Source organism: Lithobates pipiens, unplaced genomic scaffold, assembly GCF_037356315.1.
Source record: "Lithobates pipiens isolate NorthernLeopardFrog02 unplaced genomic scaffold, aLitPip1_a1.2 Scaffold_16, whole genome shotgun sequence".
NCBI classification, from domain to species: domain Eukaryota; kingdom Metazoa; phylum Chordata; class Amphibia; order Anura; family Ranidae; genus Lithobates; species Lithobates pipiens.
The window spans coordinates 351371382-351390693 of NW_027507748.1; the positions used below are offsets into that span (position 1 = coordinate 351371382).

General features: G+C 43.2%; 1 long non-coding RNA gene and 6 other non-coding genes across 7 annotated transcripts; all 7 read left to right on the forward strand.

Annotated features, from left to right (window-relative positions):
• The first annotated feature begins 671 nt into the window (after positions 1-671).
• On the forward strand, positions 672-7742 carry LOC143982854 (uncharacterized). The gene is made up of 7 exons (XR_013274523.1): positions 672-837; positions 3193-3242; positions 3998-4070; positions 5655-5708; positions 7081-7111; positions 7463-7486; positions 7665-7742. It is a non-coding gene; the product is annotated as an uncharacterized LOC143982854 (long non-coding RNA).
• On the forward strand, positions 873-1011 carry LOC143986257 (small nucleolar RNA SNORA16B/SNORA16A family). The gene has a single exon (XR_013276467.1). It is a non-coding gene; the product is annotated as a small nucleolar RNA SNORA16B/SNORA16A family (small nucleolar RNA).
• LOC143986259 (small nucleolar RNA SNORA16B/SNORA16A family) lies at positions 3678-3811 on the forward strand. Its single transcript, XR_013276468.1, has one exon. It is a non-coding gene; the product is annotated as a small nucleolar RNA SNORA16B/SNORA16A family (small nucleolar RNA).
• LOC143986272 (small nucleolar RNA SNORA44) lies at positions 5424-5557 on the forward strand. The gene has a single exon (XR_013276481.1). It is a non-coding gene; the product is annotated as a small nucleolar RNA SNORA44 (small nucleolar RNA).
• LOC143986288 (small nucleolar RNA SNORD65) lies at positions 6927-6998 on the forward strand. The gene has a single exon (XR_013276496.1). It is a non-coding gene; the product is annotated as a small nucleolar RNA SNORD65 (small nucleolar RNA).
• Positions 7180-7249, forward strand: LOC143986265 (small nucleolar RNA SNORD49). Its single transcript, XR_013276474.1, has one exon. It is a non-coding gene; the product is annotated as a small nucleolar RNA SNORD49 (small nucleolar RNA).
• LOC143986290 (small nucleolar RNA SNORD99) lies at positions 7522-7594 on the forward strand. The gene has a single exon (XR_013276498.1). It is a non-coding gene; the product is annotated as a small nucleolar RNA SNORD99 (small nucleolar RNA).
• Positions 7743-19312: the final 11570 nt, after the last annotated feature.

Below are 19312 nucleotides of genomic sequence, written 5' to 3' on the forward strand. Positions count from 1 at the left end.
AAGGCACCAAATGTTTAATTACCACCTTAATCAGCCACAGAACTTGTGTAATTTATATGTGTTTGGTTTTAAAGGGATGAGGGGGTAACTCTACTGGGCAGTGTCTTTGAAATCAAACTAAAGTAGCGCTAATTTCAAAGCCGCGTTCAGTGTGAACCAGGGATAAATTATGTCGCAGTTGTACACGTCATATTGTTTTTTTTATGTGACATTTCTCATGAAAAAAATGTTTCCCTTGGGATTTGAGTAGTTTAGGTTCCTCGTTAAAATGGCCGCCCCAGCTCCAAAGTAAGCACATGTCTGTTTTGACCTAGTGAGCCCTTCATCCTGCAGTCAGCTTCCTGTCACATGGTACCAGACACACCAATGAGAGCTTCTGAGACAAGCAACGCATAGAAGGAAGGCAGCCCCTCTTTTTTCCAGCCTCCCACTCATGTGAAAGAACCCTTATCGCAGCACACATGTGAGGAACTCTTCCCCTCACCTTGTGATACACTTGTACTGTGCAGTCAGTCCATACAGATTACGGAAGCCATGATTTCATTCATTCATTCATTCTGATAAAAAAAAAGCATGGCACATGTAACCTCCCCAGCTCTCCCATCCTGCATTGCGTTGTCCAGCCCACTGAGTGTCAGCCAATCAGATGAGAAGAGAGGAGGGCGTTTACCAGTACAAATAGAACAGCGTGCAGTTGTTCGATCTCTTCCTGCCTGAGTTGCAGAGATGATTAGGATGGAGGGCACAGGCAATCCGGAGCCATCCTCGTGGCTGCGGTCGCCTTTATGCCGGGCAATGCGCTCTACCCTTCCTCGGTCCCCCGATGGCCATAAGCAGGTATGTATTGGAGGTGTGTGGTGGAGTGTTCTAGAAGAGGCCCTGATCGAAGCCGAGTTAGTGGCTTTGTAACTAGCGCGGTCATACAGAGGCCCAGAATACACTTCTCCCCCGACGGTCGCTGCTCCTGCTGTGCTGTGCGGGAGGATAGCAACATTGAGGGGAGAGACACGCTTTATAGTCATTTTACACACTGCAGTGTGTGTATATAGGAGGACTGGGGGTTCTCCCCTTCCATGTAGTACAGGGGCCTGCCTAACGGGACACCCACATTGTTCTATAGTCATTATATACACAGTGCAGTGTATACAGTAGGACTTGGGGCTCTCCCCTTTTATATAGTACAGGGGCCTGCCCAGCAAGACACCCACATTGTTCTATAAGCTCTATACACACTGCAATGTATATGAGGATTGGGGCTCTCCCCTTCCATATAATACAAGGCCTGCCTAAAAAGACACCTACCTTATTCTATAGTCACAATACACACTGCAATGTATTTATGAGGACTGGAGCTCTCCCCTTCCATATAATACAAGGCCTGCCCCACATGATGCCCACCACCTACCTAATATGAATACAGTGTAACATGAAAGCTAGGTGTGTATGGGCAGGGTAGTGGATAGTAGCATGAGGGTTGCTGGTTCCAATCTCAGCCATGACATTACCTGGAGTTTGCATGTTGTGCAGGATTCCTCCCATACTCCAAAGATGTGCTGCTAGGGTAATTGGGACCCTTAGATTGTAAGTTCCTGGAGGGTGATAAGCTGGTGTGTACAAACAAACTGTTGGTGACACCTTGCCCTCCAAGACCTGACAACCAAATTTTAGTTTTTTTTTCCCCAAAACAGGAATATAGTGAATCTTCTGATGGGGTCATGGTCTCAAGAATCCCTCACTTCCTGCTTTGGCTATGGAGCTTGAAGTGAAGGATATCGCCCCAATGGGTCACAGATTGGGCAAGGGTTTACTCAAAATGGGTCAGAACCCACTTTGGAAGAATAAAAAGCTTTGCCTGTAGGTTGTGCATTTTTATGGACTGCCTAACTTGACAATCCTTTCATGCAGTGGTTGCCAACCCTGTCCTCAAGTACTCCCCACAGGCCATGCTTGCAGGTTTTCCTTTATGCACAGGTGCTTTTAAACCAGTCAATGGCTTGCTATGTTGGACAGCTATTTTATCTAAGAGAAATTCCCAAAACATATCCTGTTGGGGGGTATTTGAGGACAGGTTTGAGAAGCTTTAAATATTTGAAAATGTGTGCTTAAGGCTATTTTCACAATGAGGTGCTATAGTGCCTGTAAAGCTATTCTGCTGTCGCTCCATTATGAAAGCTGGAGCTTTTATACTGGAGGGTGTGCTGGTAGGACTCAAGTCCTGCAAGCAGTATCTTTGAGGTGCTTTAGAAGCGGTGTATACACTGCCCCTAAAGTGTCCCTGCCCATTGAAATCAATGGGCAGTGGTGCTTGTAACCATTTTCAGCCACTAGTAGGGGTTAAAAGCCCCCACTAGCAACCAAAAAGCTTAGCTGAAAAATGGCAGTGCTTTGCCGTGGATGCCTCGCTGTGTAAGTGCCCCTTCACACTGAGGTGTTTTACAGGCGCTACAGTGATAAACACAATACCTGTAAAGAGTCTCTCTGGTGTGAAAGCTCGGTCTTTCAGTGTATCTGTGTGTTGGCAGGATGCTAAAGTCCTGCAAGCAGCAGCGGTGATGCAGTGTATACACCTAAACCACTCCTGCCCATTGAACTGAATGGGTACTGCTACAGTGGCACTTTGTGGGTTGTTCTAACCCTTTTTTGGCTGCTAGCAGGGTGTTAAAACCGGCCTGCTAGAAGCTGGAAACCCCTGCAAAAATGACAGTAAAGCACCTCTAAAAAAAATAGTGATACTTTACTGTCAACGCCCCAGTGTGAAAGGGGCCTTACAGTTTGGGGTTATTGGAGCTCATTAACAGTGTACTGTGTTAAGATGGGGATGGAATCGGGAGAAGCTGTGCATGGCAACCAATCTGCTTCTAGCATTCATTTGCGAAGTTTGGCTAAAGAATGAAGCTGGTTACTGTGCATGCCCACTTCAGTTTTAGTAACATCACTCCCTGTTTTCCTGTTACAACACTGAGTAGCCCGTTCACTGTTTTTGTTAAATTGTGTAAAAGTAACATACCTGGTACCATGGGTATGTGGGCACAGGGATGCTTGCTAGGGAGGTGTTTGTGGCTTGTGTTGGTGCATACATCCAGGTTGCCTTTAAGCATTCTGATTTACTTGTGTGCTGTGAATTCTTTGCTCTGAAGTGTTTTGTTTTTATTTTTTTTTCTGCTTTAGTTGACTTGACTTTTTCCATTATAGGTTTTTGTTCCTGACTAAATTCACTGGAAGTACATTGTACTAAGCTCTTGGTGAGTCATCTGTGTTATATACAACTGTTATGAATATAATAAATTTTGCCCTAAAAGCAGAACAAAGCCCACAGTATACTTGCCTCCACTTTAAAGCAATGTGGTGGTTACTCCCTTGCTGGGTTTTTAGCCTCTTGATTGGGGGGGAATAATCCTCCACATACTCACAAGTATCCATCATTCCAGCACAGCCAAATATGCCAGGGGTGCACAATGGGCAGTGTACATTCAGTAAAACTCAACAGACTATGTGTTAATGCAGATGAGGCATAGCATGTTGGTGGGGAGGAGATTGTAGTGGCAAGATCTGATGTTTTAGAGCACATGGGCTTTCCTATCGGGATTTGAGGCTGCTGAATTTTCCAGGCACCATCCATCCTCTGCTCTGTGGTACTCCTAAAGAATAGCACCAATCTGCTTTAGCACTGTTTAAACTTTGGCTCTAATCCAAGCCATGACAGCATGTATTTGCTGCTGTGGATAGTAGTGAGCCTAGATAAACATTTCCTTGACGGTCGCTATTTAGGGACTCTTGTGCCTACTTGGCAACATTTCGGGAAATTACACTTGCATACTTCAGTAGGGAGATTATATTTATATCATCAATTCTAGTTTTGTAGGTTAGATTCATTTTATTGCTTGCCTAATCGGTAGATTGGGTTAATTTCAGTGCTACTTAGATTTGCACAGTGGTGCTCAATTTTTTTTGTTATACTGGATTTGTCTTGACTCTAATTTTTATTTTTTTCCTTTAGGTGTACTCCAAATTTATTACATACATGGTGCATCCCAAGGTGAACACTCATGTTTGAGTGGCATTAGAAATGGGTATGTATGTCAAGCTTATATTCTATAGAAGTTGCATTGCCTCAGAAATGAGAACCCACCAATCCAAAGTGTCATTTAATAAATGTTGCTCACCTCCCAGAACTGACTAGTCCCTGAGGATATGGGCACTTTAGCAAATCTGTCAAATCCCTGCTTTTCTTTAGGACCCCATTCACATGGGGCTGTTCAGCAGGGAATCTGTCTGCTGAGCATTTGTGTAGAGCACACATCCTGCTCTCTATGGGCAGTCTAATGTGAATTGACTGCCTCTCTGTACACCTGATCTGCTAGATAGCTGGGGAATAGATACCAATGGTACTGGGTGTAAGTCACATAGCCATTTACATCTGCCACTCCATAGAGGGCAATGAAGGTTTCAATTGGTTCCATTTGGAAACTGATAGGCGGACTTGGTCTGCTTATGTGAAGGGTTTAGACTATAAAATCTTACAGGGGATGTTTATGAAATAACAGTTGCAGCCAACTACTACAAATTGCAAAGTTACTGAAGATGAGACAGGGTTTCTTTCTGTTAGTGCTACTTTTAAGTAACTGAGGGAGCAATTTATATAATTGTGCTGTAACATTGTTAAAAATCTGTCTCCACTTTAGTTTATCAACTCCTCTTGTGACAGTTTTGCTCAATGTTGCAATCTACCAACTTCTGTCAGCTTGTGCTAAATTTTTGCTTTGCTACTTTAAAGTTGGTATGCTCCTGCAAAGGAGGAAGTCTGCACTGCCTTTTCTGTCCAGATGCTTAAAGATTTCTCTAGCAGACCTGGACACTGAAACATGGCTCTCCATAGTGCAGGAACATAGTACTATAGTTGACTTGTCCAGTGACAACAATGTCACGCAGCCCAATGTCCCGTACACACTTCGATTATCGTAAGACAGATCGTCATCACTTTGTTTACAACAGTGCAAAATGTGTATAAGATTTTTGTCGTACAATTCTGGAAAAATCTTCCGTCGTGCATAGCTACTTATTTTAAATGATGTCAAATACATGTGTCCTGGTTTATTTTCGTGTTTCTGATCATGCATGGTGTTTGTCGAATGACTTATCGGATGCATACTGTACTGGCTACACGATTGTCGTACCATGGGCTGTAATCCAACCAAAGTTTTCCTGTTTGTCCCTTCGGATTTGGTTGGACGGACTGTCATGATCAGCTGTCGAAAGCTGATTATCGAACAATCTGTCCGAAAGCGACTTTTGTGGTCCGGTAATCGAAATGTGTGAACGGGGCATTAGGGGCACCAAAGGTTCAGCCAGAGCATGGTCTTTTGAGCTCTTGTTACATTTAGTTGTGAAGCTGAGCTATGTTGGCAAGCAGAAGCTTTTAGACACTGCATGTAAACCGAGGCCTGCAGCTAGCTCGTAGCAGCAGGATCTCCAACATCATGCAAGAAAAACTGAGGGGCTTTGACAACTTTGGTTTTCCAACTGGTTCCATAAGCTGTCACTCAACCCTCCCACAGCTTTTTATTTTTTATATATATATATATATATATATATTTATATATATATATATATATTTTAAAATCATGTTTAAACCTTTACTGATTTTTATTTTGCAGCTTGTGGACTGTGGCTGAATGCATTAATGCATGACGGAACCTTTTGAATCCAAGGTAATGCAACCTTTACTAATTGACTAGTGGCCATTCCACTTGTGTTGGTATCTGGGGACATTAGAGATGGTATAAAGAAATGCTAGCTCTCGCGTGACCTTTTTTGTTTGATACTTCTACCCTTTCCTGCCAGTTGCATCAAATGGGCCCTGTTTTTGAATGGTGGCCATCTTTTTGAGCATACAAGCCTGGGACAGACTCCTTAAAATGGTGTCCCAGGCTCATGTAAGTTTGGGACACTCAGTCTTAGTCATATGACCTGATCTAACATGTTTCTCCTGAGCTTGTAAACCTGTTTGGCCCAGGATAGTTTTGGATAGTGGAGAGGGATTAGAACATTTTTGGGGGGGGGCAGTTTATTGCTGTCTACTGTCATTGAGGGCGAATCTCCCTAATGGAGGCAAACTGGACAGATAAACCCTCCCTTTAGGCTCAATTCATACTTGGGACTTTTCATGCAGCTTTGCACATCAAAGTTGCACAAAAAGTTCCCCATGTTGTAGTCCCCCCCCCCCCCCGATCCTTCTTTCTTGTTCTTCAACATACTCAACACCACTTTATAGCAATTCTATAGGATTAGCAACTAATAGGTTGCACCCCTTACTCCATTTTACTAAAAACAAAATGGAAACTCAATTGTATATGGGACACAATGAGCCTCTTAAGTAGGTCAGCTTACCAGATCTGGTTTAAGCAGTGCTTATAGGCCATTGTACCTTGTTTTATGCACTGTTTTTAGTGTTCCCTGTACCAAATGTGTAATTTCCTGTAATGTATTGTTTCATTACAAATGAAGAAAATTTTAAAAAAAGTTCCCCATGTTTTCAAATGATACCCATTCATATATGTGCAACTTAAAATTTAGTTTTGACTTTCATGTTAACCCTCTGAAGGTTGCATGAAAGTTGTACCTGAATGTTTTACAAGTCAACAGTTGTCCATTATCACTGGTTAAAGCCAGTTGCACCCATACAAGGTTGGTGCCACTTTGGAGTTCTACATGTGAATAGAGCCTTGCTGTATGCAAAAATTAGTGTCAAACTTTAATAGCTGGGAGGATTTGGTCTATAGAGGGAGCCAAAGCAATCTTTTCACCAGCTTTTGTTCTGTTCAGTATGCCTCCCCTGGCAATCTTGTTCTACAGTTTTGTGGTAGAGGTAACCCTCCAGGCTGTCCTTATTCCCACCTAATCAACCTTTATTGCTGCATTAGTGATATTTGTGATGAAAACAATCTAATATAGCTGGAATTACCGGCAGAACTCTCCTGTTGAGAAGTGGTTTTCTGAATACATCACTTAGGGTATTTATTCATCTGATGGTTGATTTTATTAAATCTAAATTAATTTTTTTTTTTTTTTCCTTTTCTATAGGATGAAGCTGTGCCTCAGTAACAAAACTGATGTAAGTTATCAAACATCTTGTATTAAGTCCTATATTGTAATTGGAAGTTACTCTGTGCTAATAGACTGTAACGTGATGAGACTCTGGAATAGGAAGTGCCGTCAGATGCGATAACTGACGATAAATGTTCCTCTGAATTACAGTTTAGCACTAATTTTCATTTGGTACAAGAAAAATGTGTTGGTTTTCCTTTTTTTATAATTGCTTTCTTTGTAAAAGCAAACTTGCATATAGCTAGTCTGCAAACATTCAAAATTGTTGGCTTCCAGTCTAGAGGACAAATGGTTGCTTTAGAAGTTTTGGATTCTGTGTAAATTTTTTTTTTTTTTTTTTTTACTTTCTTCTCTGCAGGTTACAGGCTAATGTAGTAATGAGGTAAGTTGACATGAGACTGCTATATTTTCTTTTTTACTGGTCTGTGATGAGTTCATACATCTGTGGACTGTTTGGATGAGATATGCGGATATGGGACTGAGACCAGTGTGCTACAATGACTTGTAACTCAAATCCATTGCCATAAGATTCATGGTCTTTCCCCAATTTTCTGTTGCAGGAGTTGTGCATGAAGAATGAAAATGGCTTTATCTTGCTGCCTATGATGCTCATAACTGAATAAAAATCTTTAACTTAATTGCATGTACTGTCATCCTTATTCTGGTATTGCTGATCAGATAATTGAGGTTGTAATCCTCTGCCTGTTATCTACTATCTGGTATGTAACACACTTGATGTGCAAAATAAGCATTGTGTTTTCAGGTAGGCCCTGCATACAATGGGGTTACACTTCAGAGGGGCGCAAGTGTTAAGGTTGGAGCACACAATCTTTCAAAACATTTTAGTTTGCCAACACATTTGAAAAATTAATCATTGTACTATTCAAACTGCCTCAATCGCATAGTGATCCTTCCTGCTACAACATGGATACACAGCCACCACTTGTAGATAACCTGATCTCTGCGCTGTGAGGCACAATTAAATCTATTCAATCTTAACAATATAAAATTTAAATATTTATCTGTTGGGCAAATTCTTCTCCCACACTGAAATGGGATGTAGTTACTCAGTGGCTGGGGACTTAACTGGGGTGTAATTGGTGAAAAGGGGATGCCAAAGCTGTTTCAGGTATGTGTATATGGATGCTTACTGCAGCTGCCAAATGCCATGTTTCTCTTGACTTAAAACTAGGCAGCCTTGCAGGAGAATGGTTGGTTGTCACCATACCATAGTTGCTACTTGGTATACTTTTTTTTTTTTTTTTTGCTTTACCCTCCCCCACTGTTTGGCTCGGGTTACTAGAGCTGCTTATCTGTAGCTCTTTGAATATCTGGACTGATAGTTTAATGTCCCTGGAACTGTCACACTTCTGACAGCATGGCAGAATAAAAATATAGCAGCCATAAATTGGTCCTGAAATCTGGTTGTCTTCTGGAAATCTGACTTTTTTTTTTTTTTAACCCATGTTTAGAACAATCCTAAATGTATACTATAATTGACTATTCTGGAACAGGCTCATTTTGGAGCTATTCTAAACCATGCAGTGTCTTGGTGGGTGATTCATGAAGTAGAAAATGTAGTGGCATGCATGGGGGGGGGGGGGGGGGTTGCTGTGCAGAAGAGCACTGTAGGTTAGGACAGTGGGCTGTGTAAAGGGAAGATGTGTAGTTGGTAGGACTGCTCTCTGAGGTTAACACTTAATCGTAAGGCTAGCAACAGTACTGCAGAGATGTTCTTCTGAAATGCAAAGTACAGTGTTAATATCAGAGGTCTTAATATGAGAAGTACATATCCAAAACTTTAATCTCTGTAGCACTTGCCATTCAGTCAACTTCATGCAGGGTATAAATGCTATAGTGGCATACATGTGAGATAGCACCACCCCAATATCGTCCCACAGGACCAATTTAAATCTCTGAAAGCTAGAGCAGCCTCCCCCAAAAATAGATTAAAAAGGGTTAATATGCTACCATTGATTGGTTTCAGTAAAGGAATTGCAGAATTTGGTACTTTTGTTTCCCTTATGGCAGCATACATGTGAATGGAGAGGTTGATGTAGCTGCCGTTTTAGATTGAAACAGGTCCTGTGAGTGGGTATAGGGGTGAAGCTAGATTGCATGTATGCTGCCATGGGTTGGTGTCAGGAAAGATGGCTTGCCTAATCTGTCAATGCACCTAGAACCAATGACTAAAGCCTAGGTTTTTTTTTTTTTTTTTTTTTTTTTTTTTTCCCCCCTCCTTTCTAAAACTAAACAAGCAAATGTTACTTGCAGCAACATGGTATGTGGATGGCATTGTGCCACCATAGGAGCTGCCATACTAGGCCATTGGCCAGATTAACTATGCAGAAGTTATGCATATGGCATGTCAAATGTCACATCATCAGCAAACAATGAATGGTAATGCATATACAATGTGCCACACCTAAAGCTTACCCTATGGGAAGAAGTAAAGGTCTGAAAGTATGCTTGTTTGCCCTAATTTGCAGTCTCATGACTGACATCTAGTTCTAGTTGCTGCAACTTTTCATTGTAGCAAGCAATCATGCCTTAGATAGTTAAGCAGTTAGTTTAATGACAATGCTGATGCAGCATTCCAGTTATGCATATATCTACTCCCTTCCCAAATTGGAGCTAAAGGTCTGCTTAACAGTTGTAAGGGCTGCTGAGGTTCCCATCTGACAGCGCTGGCCAGCAAGGGGAGATCACGTGACTGCACAGCAGTGCTGTGCAAAAAGCTCTTTAGGATTATCATTTTAGAAAAACTGACACAGTACTTTATATCTTCATACAACAGTGGGGATGCTAGTTATTTGTAAATGTTAATTTACAGCCACAGAGAGGAAGAGACTGAGCACACAGCAAGATGGAGCCACATAAGACTAATCATGGATTAGCAGACATGGTTCTCAACCTTTCTAGGGCCGTTTTGATAGGGGCAGGGCCGCTGATAGAAATCATGGGGCTCCCTTCAGCTCCACCCTGGTCCCTCCAGCCTCGCCCCTCCCCAGATGGTCAGAGACTGCAGACATTCCACAGGAGATGGTTGGGGATCGCAGACATGATTGATTCGGGAGATGGTCAGAGACTGTGTTTATGGCTGAACTCGGTGTACAAGTATATAGTATCACAGGGCTGATCCACTCTATTTAAACCATCTCTGCAAGCCACACTCCAGCATTGTTTACAGTTAAAGGTGAGCGGGCTGAAGAAGGGGAGGGCTGCACTTTTTTTTTATTGGTTACTATGCATTCTTTCATCCCTGTTTATATTGCCTTGGCCCCCCTGGTAGCCGGTCCTGGTACAACAGGGGCCAGTCTTACTGGCTTATCAGCGGCCCTGGATAGCGGTCCCCACAACTTGGGACACTTTAACAGTAACATTTATTTTTATTCCTTCTCTTACTCCTTGGTGGGAGGAGTGGAATCAGTGGCAGTGTTGAGGGGAGTTCTTATCACCTAACTTGGGTGCTCTTGATAAAGTTCATCTGCTGATCTGAACTGTAGTTGGGGACTTTTAATGGCAACTATAAAATAACCACAGGTAGTGTGGTGCCCTGTAGACACGATCATATTTTCCGAAAGGAAATGTTGGATGTGAGTTTGTTGGCTGAAAGTCTGACCGTGTGCTCCATCGAACAATTGTCAGAATTTCCACCAACAGATGTTGGCCAGCAGGTTCTCAAATTTTCCAGCAACACTTTGTTGGACTTTCCGATCGTGTGTACACAAGTCTGTCGCACAAAAGTTCACGAGTGCTCGGAATCACATACGAGCCTGGAAGCGCTTAGTCTTGTAAAACTAGCATTCGTAATGGAGATATCACATGCCAATTAAACTTCCTTTTTCTGGGCTCGCTGTACGTCACTACTTCGTAATTGTTGGCCAACATTTGTGTGACCGCGTGTTTTCAAGACAAGTTGGAGCCAACATCCTTCGCACAAAAATCACGGTCTTGTCTGAAAATCTGATCGTGTGTATGGGGCATTACTGTCTCCCCCCACTCTGCTGTCTCGTAGCAGTGACACCTATGCCGAAATCTGGAGATAGGGTCTCCAGACCCTATCACATCCCTCACCAGTCAGCTGACTTCGATTCTCTGCCCCCAGCCATGGCATGAACTGAATGGGTGGCTGCGAAGAGGCCCAGGGACAACCCTGCTGGGCGGTTGTAAAAAAGGCTGGGAGAGCGTTTTGGGCTTCAGGAACAGACCAGGTTTTGGGGATCCCTGGCAAATCACTTGACCCCCCCCCCCAGGTTGAGAACCGAGGCAGACAGGAACAGGCAGGATGAACCACCGAATGGGACAAATGATACTACAGAAGCACTTTATGATGCTTTAAAGAGTAGGTCCACCAAAAAAAAAAAATAGATATATAATTAAATGCCAGCAGATACTGCAGCTGCTGACTTTTAATAAATGTACACTTACCTGTCCCAAGGTCCAGTGATGTCGGAAGCCGATCACTTGGCTCTTGGCAGCTGCCACCGCTATCTGTGAGGGAATCGGGAAGTGAAGCCGCAACTGCGCATGCATGTCCTAACTGGTCCCTGCTATCTCCTGGGACCTGTGTTTCCCCAGATACAGTTGGGGGGAAGGGGCGTGACTCCCGTGGGAGTCTATTCCCGGAAGTGGGTGTAAATACCTATATCATACAGATATTTGCACCCCCCCCCCCCCCCCCCCCCCCCCCCCGAAAGGTGCCAAATGTGACACCGGAGGTGGGGAGGGTTCCGAAAAGCGGAGGTTCCATTTTTGTGTGAACCTTCGCTTTAACTACTTGCTGTCCAGCTGCCGCAGTTGCACTGCGCCAGGTTGGCACGGCTATGTGAATAGGCGTCATGGCACGCCAGCTCTTTAAAGCGATATGACGGGCATGATGTCGGCCGGGCACCCATGATCACTCCTGACAGCTAGAACGGGGATCTGTGTGTGTAAACACAAATCCCGGTTCTGTCAGGGGAGTAGAGACAGATTGTGTGTTCCTACTAAGTAGGAACACACAATCTCATCCCCACAGTTGGAACACATTTAACCCCTTGATTGCCCCCTTGTGTTAACCCCTTCCCTGCCAGTGACAATTATATAGTAATCGGTGGCTATTTTTTAGCTCTGATCACTGTATGAATGTCACTGGTCCCAATAAAAATTGCAGATCACTGTCATTACTAGTAAAAAATAAAAATGCCATTAAATATATCCCCTATTTTGTAAATGCTATAACTTTTGCGCAAATCAATATACGCTTATTGCAATATATATTTTTTTTTTTTTTACCAAAAATATGTACATATATATGTACACATACATATTGGCCTAAACTGATGACTTTTTTTTATAGCAAAAAGTATAAAATATTGTGTTTTTTTTTTTTTTTTTGTTTTTGCTTTTTTGTTTATAGCGCAAATAATAAAAACTGCAGAGGTGATCAAATACCACCAAAATAAAGCTCTATTTGTGGGGAAAAAAGGGCATAAATTTTGTTTGGGTACAACATGACCGTGCAATTGCCGTATCCCAAAAAATGGCCTGGTCATTAAGGGGGCAAATCCTTCCGGGGCTTAAGTGGTTAAAGGAACAGAAGCGTTTTTTTTTTAGTACATATTATCTTTTTCTTATTAGGGTTACAACCACTTTAAGAAGCACCGCAGCTGGATTATTAAAAATAAAAATCTGAGTTTCTGTATAATATTGATGAGCTGTTGCCTAAAAAGAGCGGGGCACTCCCAAAATATATGAAGTAGAATTCCATCCTGTGAGCTACATCCCCAACACAATGGACTGTGGCTGAGGAACATGGATGCTAACACATTTGTAGTAGTATCTGATGTTGCTGGGGTGTATCGTTTGTTGCTGGATGTGGTGTTTTGTTGTGGTCCATTGTTGCTGTGTGGAGGGTCTATTGTGTGTGGAATCTATTGTTGCTGGGGTGGGATTTTTTTTTGTGTGTTGGATTTATTCTTGCTGGCGGGGGGGGGGGGTCTATTGTTGCTGGCTGAAGATCTATTTGACTGCCTTTCTTGTAATCATTAACATATTCCATACCAATTATTTAGCACCACAAAATATTTTGTTCTGTATTTTCTAAAAGGCTGGTACTGGGAGTTGAGTAGGGGTGTAGTCAAGGAACGATGTTCAGAGGTAGGTAGGGGGCGGGGACCAAGGGGTGACTCACAAGGGGGGAGTTCCTGCACCTATTCTCTGAGGGAAAAAAAGCTGATATTCACTGTATGGCCTTCCCAGCACAGCACGTTTTTTTCAGTATTTTCTCAGCCTCAAAAAACCCAACCCCAATCTTCTTTTTTTTATTTATTTATTTTTCTGTTAATTGTGGATACAGTGGGAAAGTGTTAGAGCCTCTGTAAGGGTCTTTTGCCATCTGTGTACCAACTTGGAAGATTTCACCTTACTTCCTGTCAGGTACTCAAGGCAGGTATAAAAAAAAATGTTTTTTTCATTTTGGAGCGAGTAGGGAATGGTTAGAATTTAAACCCGCACATATTTTTTACCCTCTTTGTCCCTTTCAAAAGTTTTCCCTTCATTTCCTGTCCTATAGAGATCTCAAAATCATAATATGAGGTCAAACCTTAAGAGTTTCAATTTGTATGCAGTCAGGCAGGCCCTTGCACTACATGGTTTTGGTAAATCTGAAGGAAATCTAATAGTGTGTAAAAATAAAAATTTGCAGATAATCTGCCTAAGGCAGATGGTTCAATTTTGGGAAGAATTTTCGTTCGCATTTCGCACCATTAGTGGGCTGCAGCAACAGCCGATTTTCATGCGGCCATCGAATTTGAATAATCGGATATGTTGGAAATTTTTTGAAAAACAAACTATTTTCTTATCAATGATGGGAGAATTGTACGAGGAATGTAATCCAAAAAGAAATGCGCATGTGCAAGAAAAAAAAATTCCCGAAAAGAAGAATTATAGCCACGAAAATTATTTTCTGTAGCAACATGAGGTGAAATTGAAGGCTTGGTTGGTCGAATTTCGAAATGGCCAGCCTAAAGCCTCGTACACACAATCGAATTTTCCGCAGACAAAACATCAGACTTTTGTCCGAAGGGAGTTGGTCAGGAACTTGTCTTGCATACAAACGGCACACAATTGTTGGCCAATAAACATAAACGTAGTGACGTACTACGTGGTTTTTCAGCTCTTTAGAGCCACTCTTTGGGCACCTTTTGCTAATGTTGTGTTTGGTGAGCATTGATTCCGAGCATGTGTGTTTGTACTTTGGACTTTTGTCTGATGGATTTGTGTACACACGATCGGAAAATCTGACAACAGACTGTTGTCTGCGGAAAATGTATAAGCCTGCCATCCAACATTTGTCTGTGGAAAAATCGACAGCAATTGTCTGATAAAGCTGGTTGGATTTTAGACCAACAGTCTGTCATCACACAATTCCGAGCGGAAAATCCAATCGTGTGTACAAGGCTTAAGCTGGATACACACTATACAGTTTTCTTTAAAGTTACCAAAACCATACAGTATCCCATATACACAATCCTTCACCCACAGTTGATCCAGAGGAAGGCAAAAAACCCCAGCAAAGTATGCTCTATTTTGCTATAGCAGGGGTAAAAATTCCTTCCTGATCCCCAGAGGGGCAATGGGATTTTCTATGGATCAACTTTACCTATAAATGTCAGTACCCAGTTATATTGTGTAGCTTTAGGAAAGAATCCAGGTCTTTTTTAAAACAATCTTCTGAGCTGGCCAGAACCACCTCTGGAGGAACTCTATTCTATATTTTCACAGCTCTTTGAAGGAACCTTTCCGTATTTGGAGATTAAATCTTTTTTTCTCAAGACCTAGAGTGCCCCCTTGTCCTCTGTGATGACCTTAAAGTGAATAACTCAACACCACATTCACTATATGGACCATTTATCTCTTCTTCTCAAGAAAGATTAGATGAACTGAATCTATTCTATCTTCATGGCTTCCATGCCTCTATGCAGGGCAGACATCAAATTTTTGGGCCCCTTACACAGCTTTAGACCTGCCCCCCCCCCCCCCCCCCCAAAAGCACATACCCCAGGCCTTGCCTATGGACCATCCTACCAAATCCACACACTGAGCCCCCCCCCCAATCCTGTATATATGTCAGCCCCCCACGCACCTGTAAAAACAATTGTCAGCCCCCCCCCCACAGAGTTATAACAGCTGTACCCCCCCTACCTCCATGACTCCTATCAGTTTGGTTGCCCTTCTCTGCACTTTTTCCAGTTCCCTGATATCCTTTTTGAGAACTGGTGCCCAAAACTGAACTCAAACCTAAACACATTCAATTGTATACAATCAAGCAGGCTCTTGCACAGCATAGTTGAAGGTAAATCTAAAGGAAATCGAACAGCAAAAGTTGTATAGTGTTTATCCAGCTTAAGCCTGGTTTCACACTGGCGATCTGATAAAGTGCACCTGTGACTTTTTCAGGCAAACCTGATTGGACCATCCATTGTTTTCTATGGAGCAACGGATGTCAGTAGACATGTGTCCTCTGACACCCACCAGTATCCGATCCTGTCCACCAAAAACAGAGAGATAGGTATTCGTTCCCTATCTGTCTGGTGAATCGGATCAGATGACTATCAGATGTAAGTGGACAGGCGGTCTGTTTCCATCCAACCACCTCATAGAGAACAGCTCTGCCTAGCGGATTCATGTGTCACAAGGGACGTTATTGGATGGCCACGCCCTTTGGGTTATATAAGAGATGCCAGACAGCGGGCGACAACACAATGGATGAAAACAGCATTATAAGAAGAGCGGCCTTTTTAATTTTTTAGCAGGTAACTGACTACATTGGAGGTCTGGTATGGATTGGGGGGGGGGGGCGCACTTTCTTTAAATTTTGGCATGGGCTGTCCCCTCCGAATTGATACTAGACGTGAAGAGCCTAGCCTGAAGAAGGAGCATGCATGCGCTGAACGTGCGCCTGCTGGCCCTGTGCCCCACATCCAGTGACATCATAGCCGACGGGGAGACGACTGCCAGCTTAACTCGGAGCCTTGGAAACCCCTGCAGCTAGCAAGACAGCAGCAGCACCCTACACCGCTGGTTTTCTGGATCAGCACTACACAGCGAGTCTCCCCTTGTGACTAGTCATTTTAACCCTTACCCTGTGAGTTAAAGCGGAGGTCCACCCTAAAGTGGACCTTCTGCTCATCGGAACCCTCCCCCCCCCTCCGGCGCCACAATTGGCACCTTTCAGGGGGTAGGGGGGTGCAGATACCTGTACAGTACAGGTATCTGCACCCACTTCCGGGATAGCTCTCTGCGGAAAGGGGCGTAGATTACGCCCCTTTCCGCAAGTGCCTGCCCCTTTCCGCAAGTGCCCCGCTGCCTGCTGGGAAACACACAGATCCCAGAGGCAGCGGGGACTGCAGTATTTGTAGCTGCTGGCTTTTAAAAAAAAAAATGCGGAGTCCCGGCGGACTCCCGCTTTTATTCTTTTATCTTAATAAATTCATCATTAATCATTTTAATATACTGCACTCAGATGAGCGCTGCTGTTCTCCACATTTATATATCTACAGAGCTGCTTCCTCTTTCACAGCTGGCTGCACTCTAGAGTGCTATATACATCTTTAACCCATCAAACTTGTTCCTAACCCATTAAAGCCTGAACTGAACTTTCCAGGGTCCAAGCTACCCCCAACCACTGGATTTTATTATCATAATCGCATTTACCTATAATTTTGTTTCCCACCCATCCGTCTCTCTCCAAGCACCACTATACTCCCCCCCCCCCTCCCCCTGTCTTATGGACCTGGGGGCCCAGGAGCCCACCCCATTTTTCTTGGGAATTTATTTTCTTTTTGACAGCAAATTTTTAATTAATTTTTTTACATTCAGCTGTCAACCGGGAACCCTGCTGAATGACTCATCGGTTGTTTAGGATGTGGCGGCCGACTTTCCTGGTCCCCTCCTTAGCAACCAGCAATGTACAGTGTGTTTAAAGAGAAAAAAAAACGTAAAATGCATAAAAGAAGAGGATTTTTTAACAAAATGTTTTTATTTAACCAATCAGAATTACAATGCAGCCAAAATTTGACATCAAATATTTCTTACAACCACTTTAAGAAGCACCGCAGCTGGATTATTAAAAATAAAAATCTGAGTTTCTGTATAATATTGATGAGCTGTTGCCTAAAAAGAGCGGGGCACTCCCAAAATATATGTATCGGTTTGAGAAATCCATTACAGAAAATAGAATCCTACAAATCCTTGATGTCCACATTGCTAACATTTCCCATGCATATTCCTTTCTAGGTCCCGTCCTCCATTTCGTAGGGTATTCAATCTCTTCCCCCAGATGGGGGGGGGGGGGGAGTGTCCGCTGCCCAGTAATTGCATGTAAACTATTCCTTACTTGATATGGTCGAGTGACATTCGGTGTGAGGGAGGGGTGGGTTGCCCATCAGTCGGTCCCCCTCCTCTCCGGCCCCTCACCCTCTCCCATCCATCCATGCCGACCATACCTTGTCAATTTAGCCGTGCACTGTCTACTCTCGTAGGTGAGTTTGTACAGGGGTAGTACTGAATTAACTGCCTTTTGCCAGGATTTCAGTGTAGGGGGTTCGGCTGACTTCCAGTGTATCATTATCTCTCTGTCCCCTTCAACCTCCCCCATGTAGCTCAGCAGCAGTACCATTGGTTCTTTTGGTACAGGTGTATCCAGCAAGTCGCTCAGTGTCCCTGCAACCTGTTCCCAATAGGCCTGGATTTTGGGACAGGCCCACACCATATGCCAGAACGTGCCTACTTCTGTGTGGCATCTGGAGCAGGAGGGATCTAAGTTTAGGTATGGGTTAGCCATTCTGTGCGGGGTGTAGTACGCCCTATGGAGGAACTTCAACTGGATAAATCTGTCTTTGGCTGCTATCATGGATAGGATAAAGGTTGATATACAGTCTTCCCATTTGTCTTCTCCCAGAGCTGGGATGTCCTCCCTCCTTTTGTCCAGTGTGCGTGTAAGTTTGGTATTGTATGATACTGTTAGGTATAGGTAGAGGGTGGAAAGGGGTTTTCCCATTACGCTGGATATGAGCAGGCGCTCTATGGAGTCAGACTCAAGTGTCAGTGTCTCTGGAAATTGGGCCTTTATGGCGTGTCTTAGTTGCCGGAATCTGAATTCTGAGGTATTGGGGAGTGAGTATGTGCGTTTCAAATCTGCGAAGGGCATACATTTCCTATCTTTCATGAGATGTTTTAGGGTAGTTGAATATGAAAGGGAAGCACTCCTGATGCCACATCCGCAAATTCAGGGAAATAGGGAAGGGTACTAATTAAATAACCGAAATTGGACTTTTAAGGCATGGAAACAATGGCAACAAAGGCAACCAAAAAAAAAATATTTTAACATAATATTTTTTGAAAGAAATTCATAATAACAGAATGTTCAGCAAAGTTAAAAACATGCAAAAATGATTTTGTACAGTGAGCCCTTGTGCGTCTACGTGTTTTGCCGTAAGGCTTCTTCAGGACACAAGCAAGGTTCAAAAACGTAACATATACAAGAAAATCTCACGATCTTAAAAGGACTAGGCCTCCTGTACAAGTTTGTAGTAGGCGGAAAGTTTCCAATAAAACAAAGGATAGTTATGGCAAATATAATTTAGCCTTTAGACAATCCTACAACAGCGGCAAAAGTGCAGCTTCTGTTCAAAGGTAAAAGTGACCACCAGAACGACGCTGGAAAAAACAGGATCCAAAGGGGAAAAAAAGCAAACGTTTAAGTAAAGCTAGTGGCATATGATATAACCCAAACTAGCGTGCACTACATGAAAGTTGGACAAAATAGACGTGTCCTTGGGAGTTCAGCACCCGGCTGTCTCCCAGGGGCATGTCTATTTTGTCCAACTTGTTCCCGTGACAGACAGGTCAGGAGTTTTCCTGAATTTTCACCTTGCTCAAAGATACACTGGGATTGGGCTAGCATTCATTTTTGAGTGAGGGACGCGTGCATTCGTACCACCTCACTGGTCAGAGCCTGTAGTCTAACATAGTCTTGAGTTCTAACAAACCTGGCTTCCTGCAGGCCTGCCTCTTGTTCTGCACTAGTCAGTTCAGCCCTTCTTTCTCTACGGACTTTGGCTATAATAAGCTGATATTGTCCCCTGGTGTAGGCTTTAAAGGCATCCCACACCACCAGCAGGCATGCCAACTGGGGTTGGTTGCCCAGTATTCCCAGAAAGAT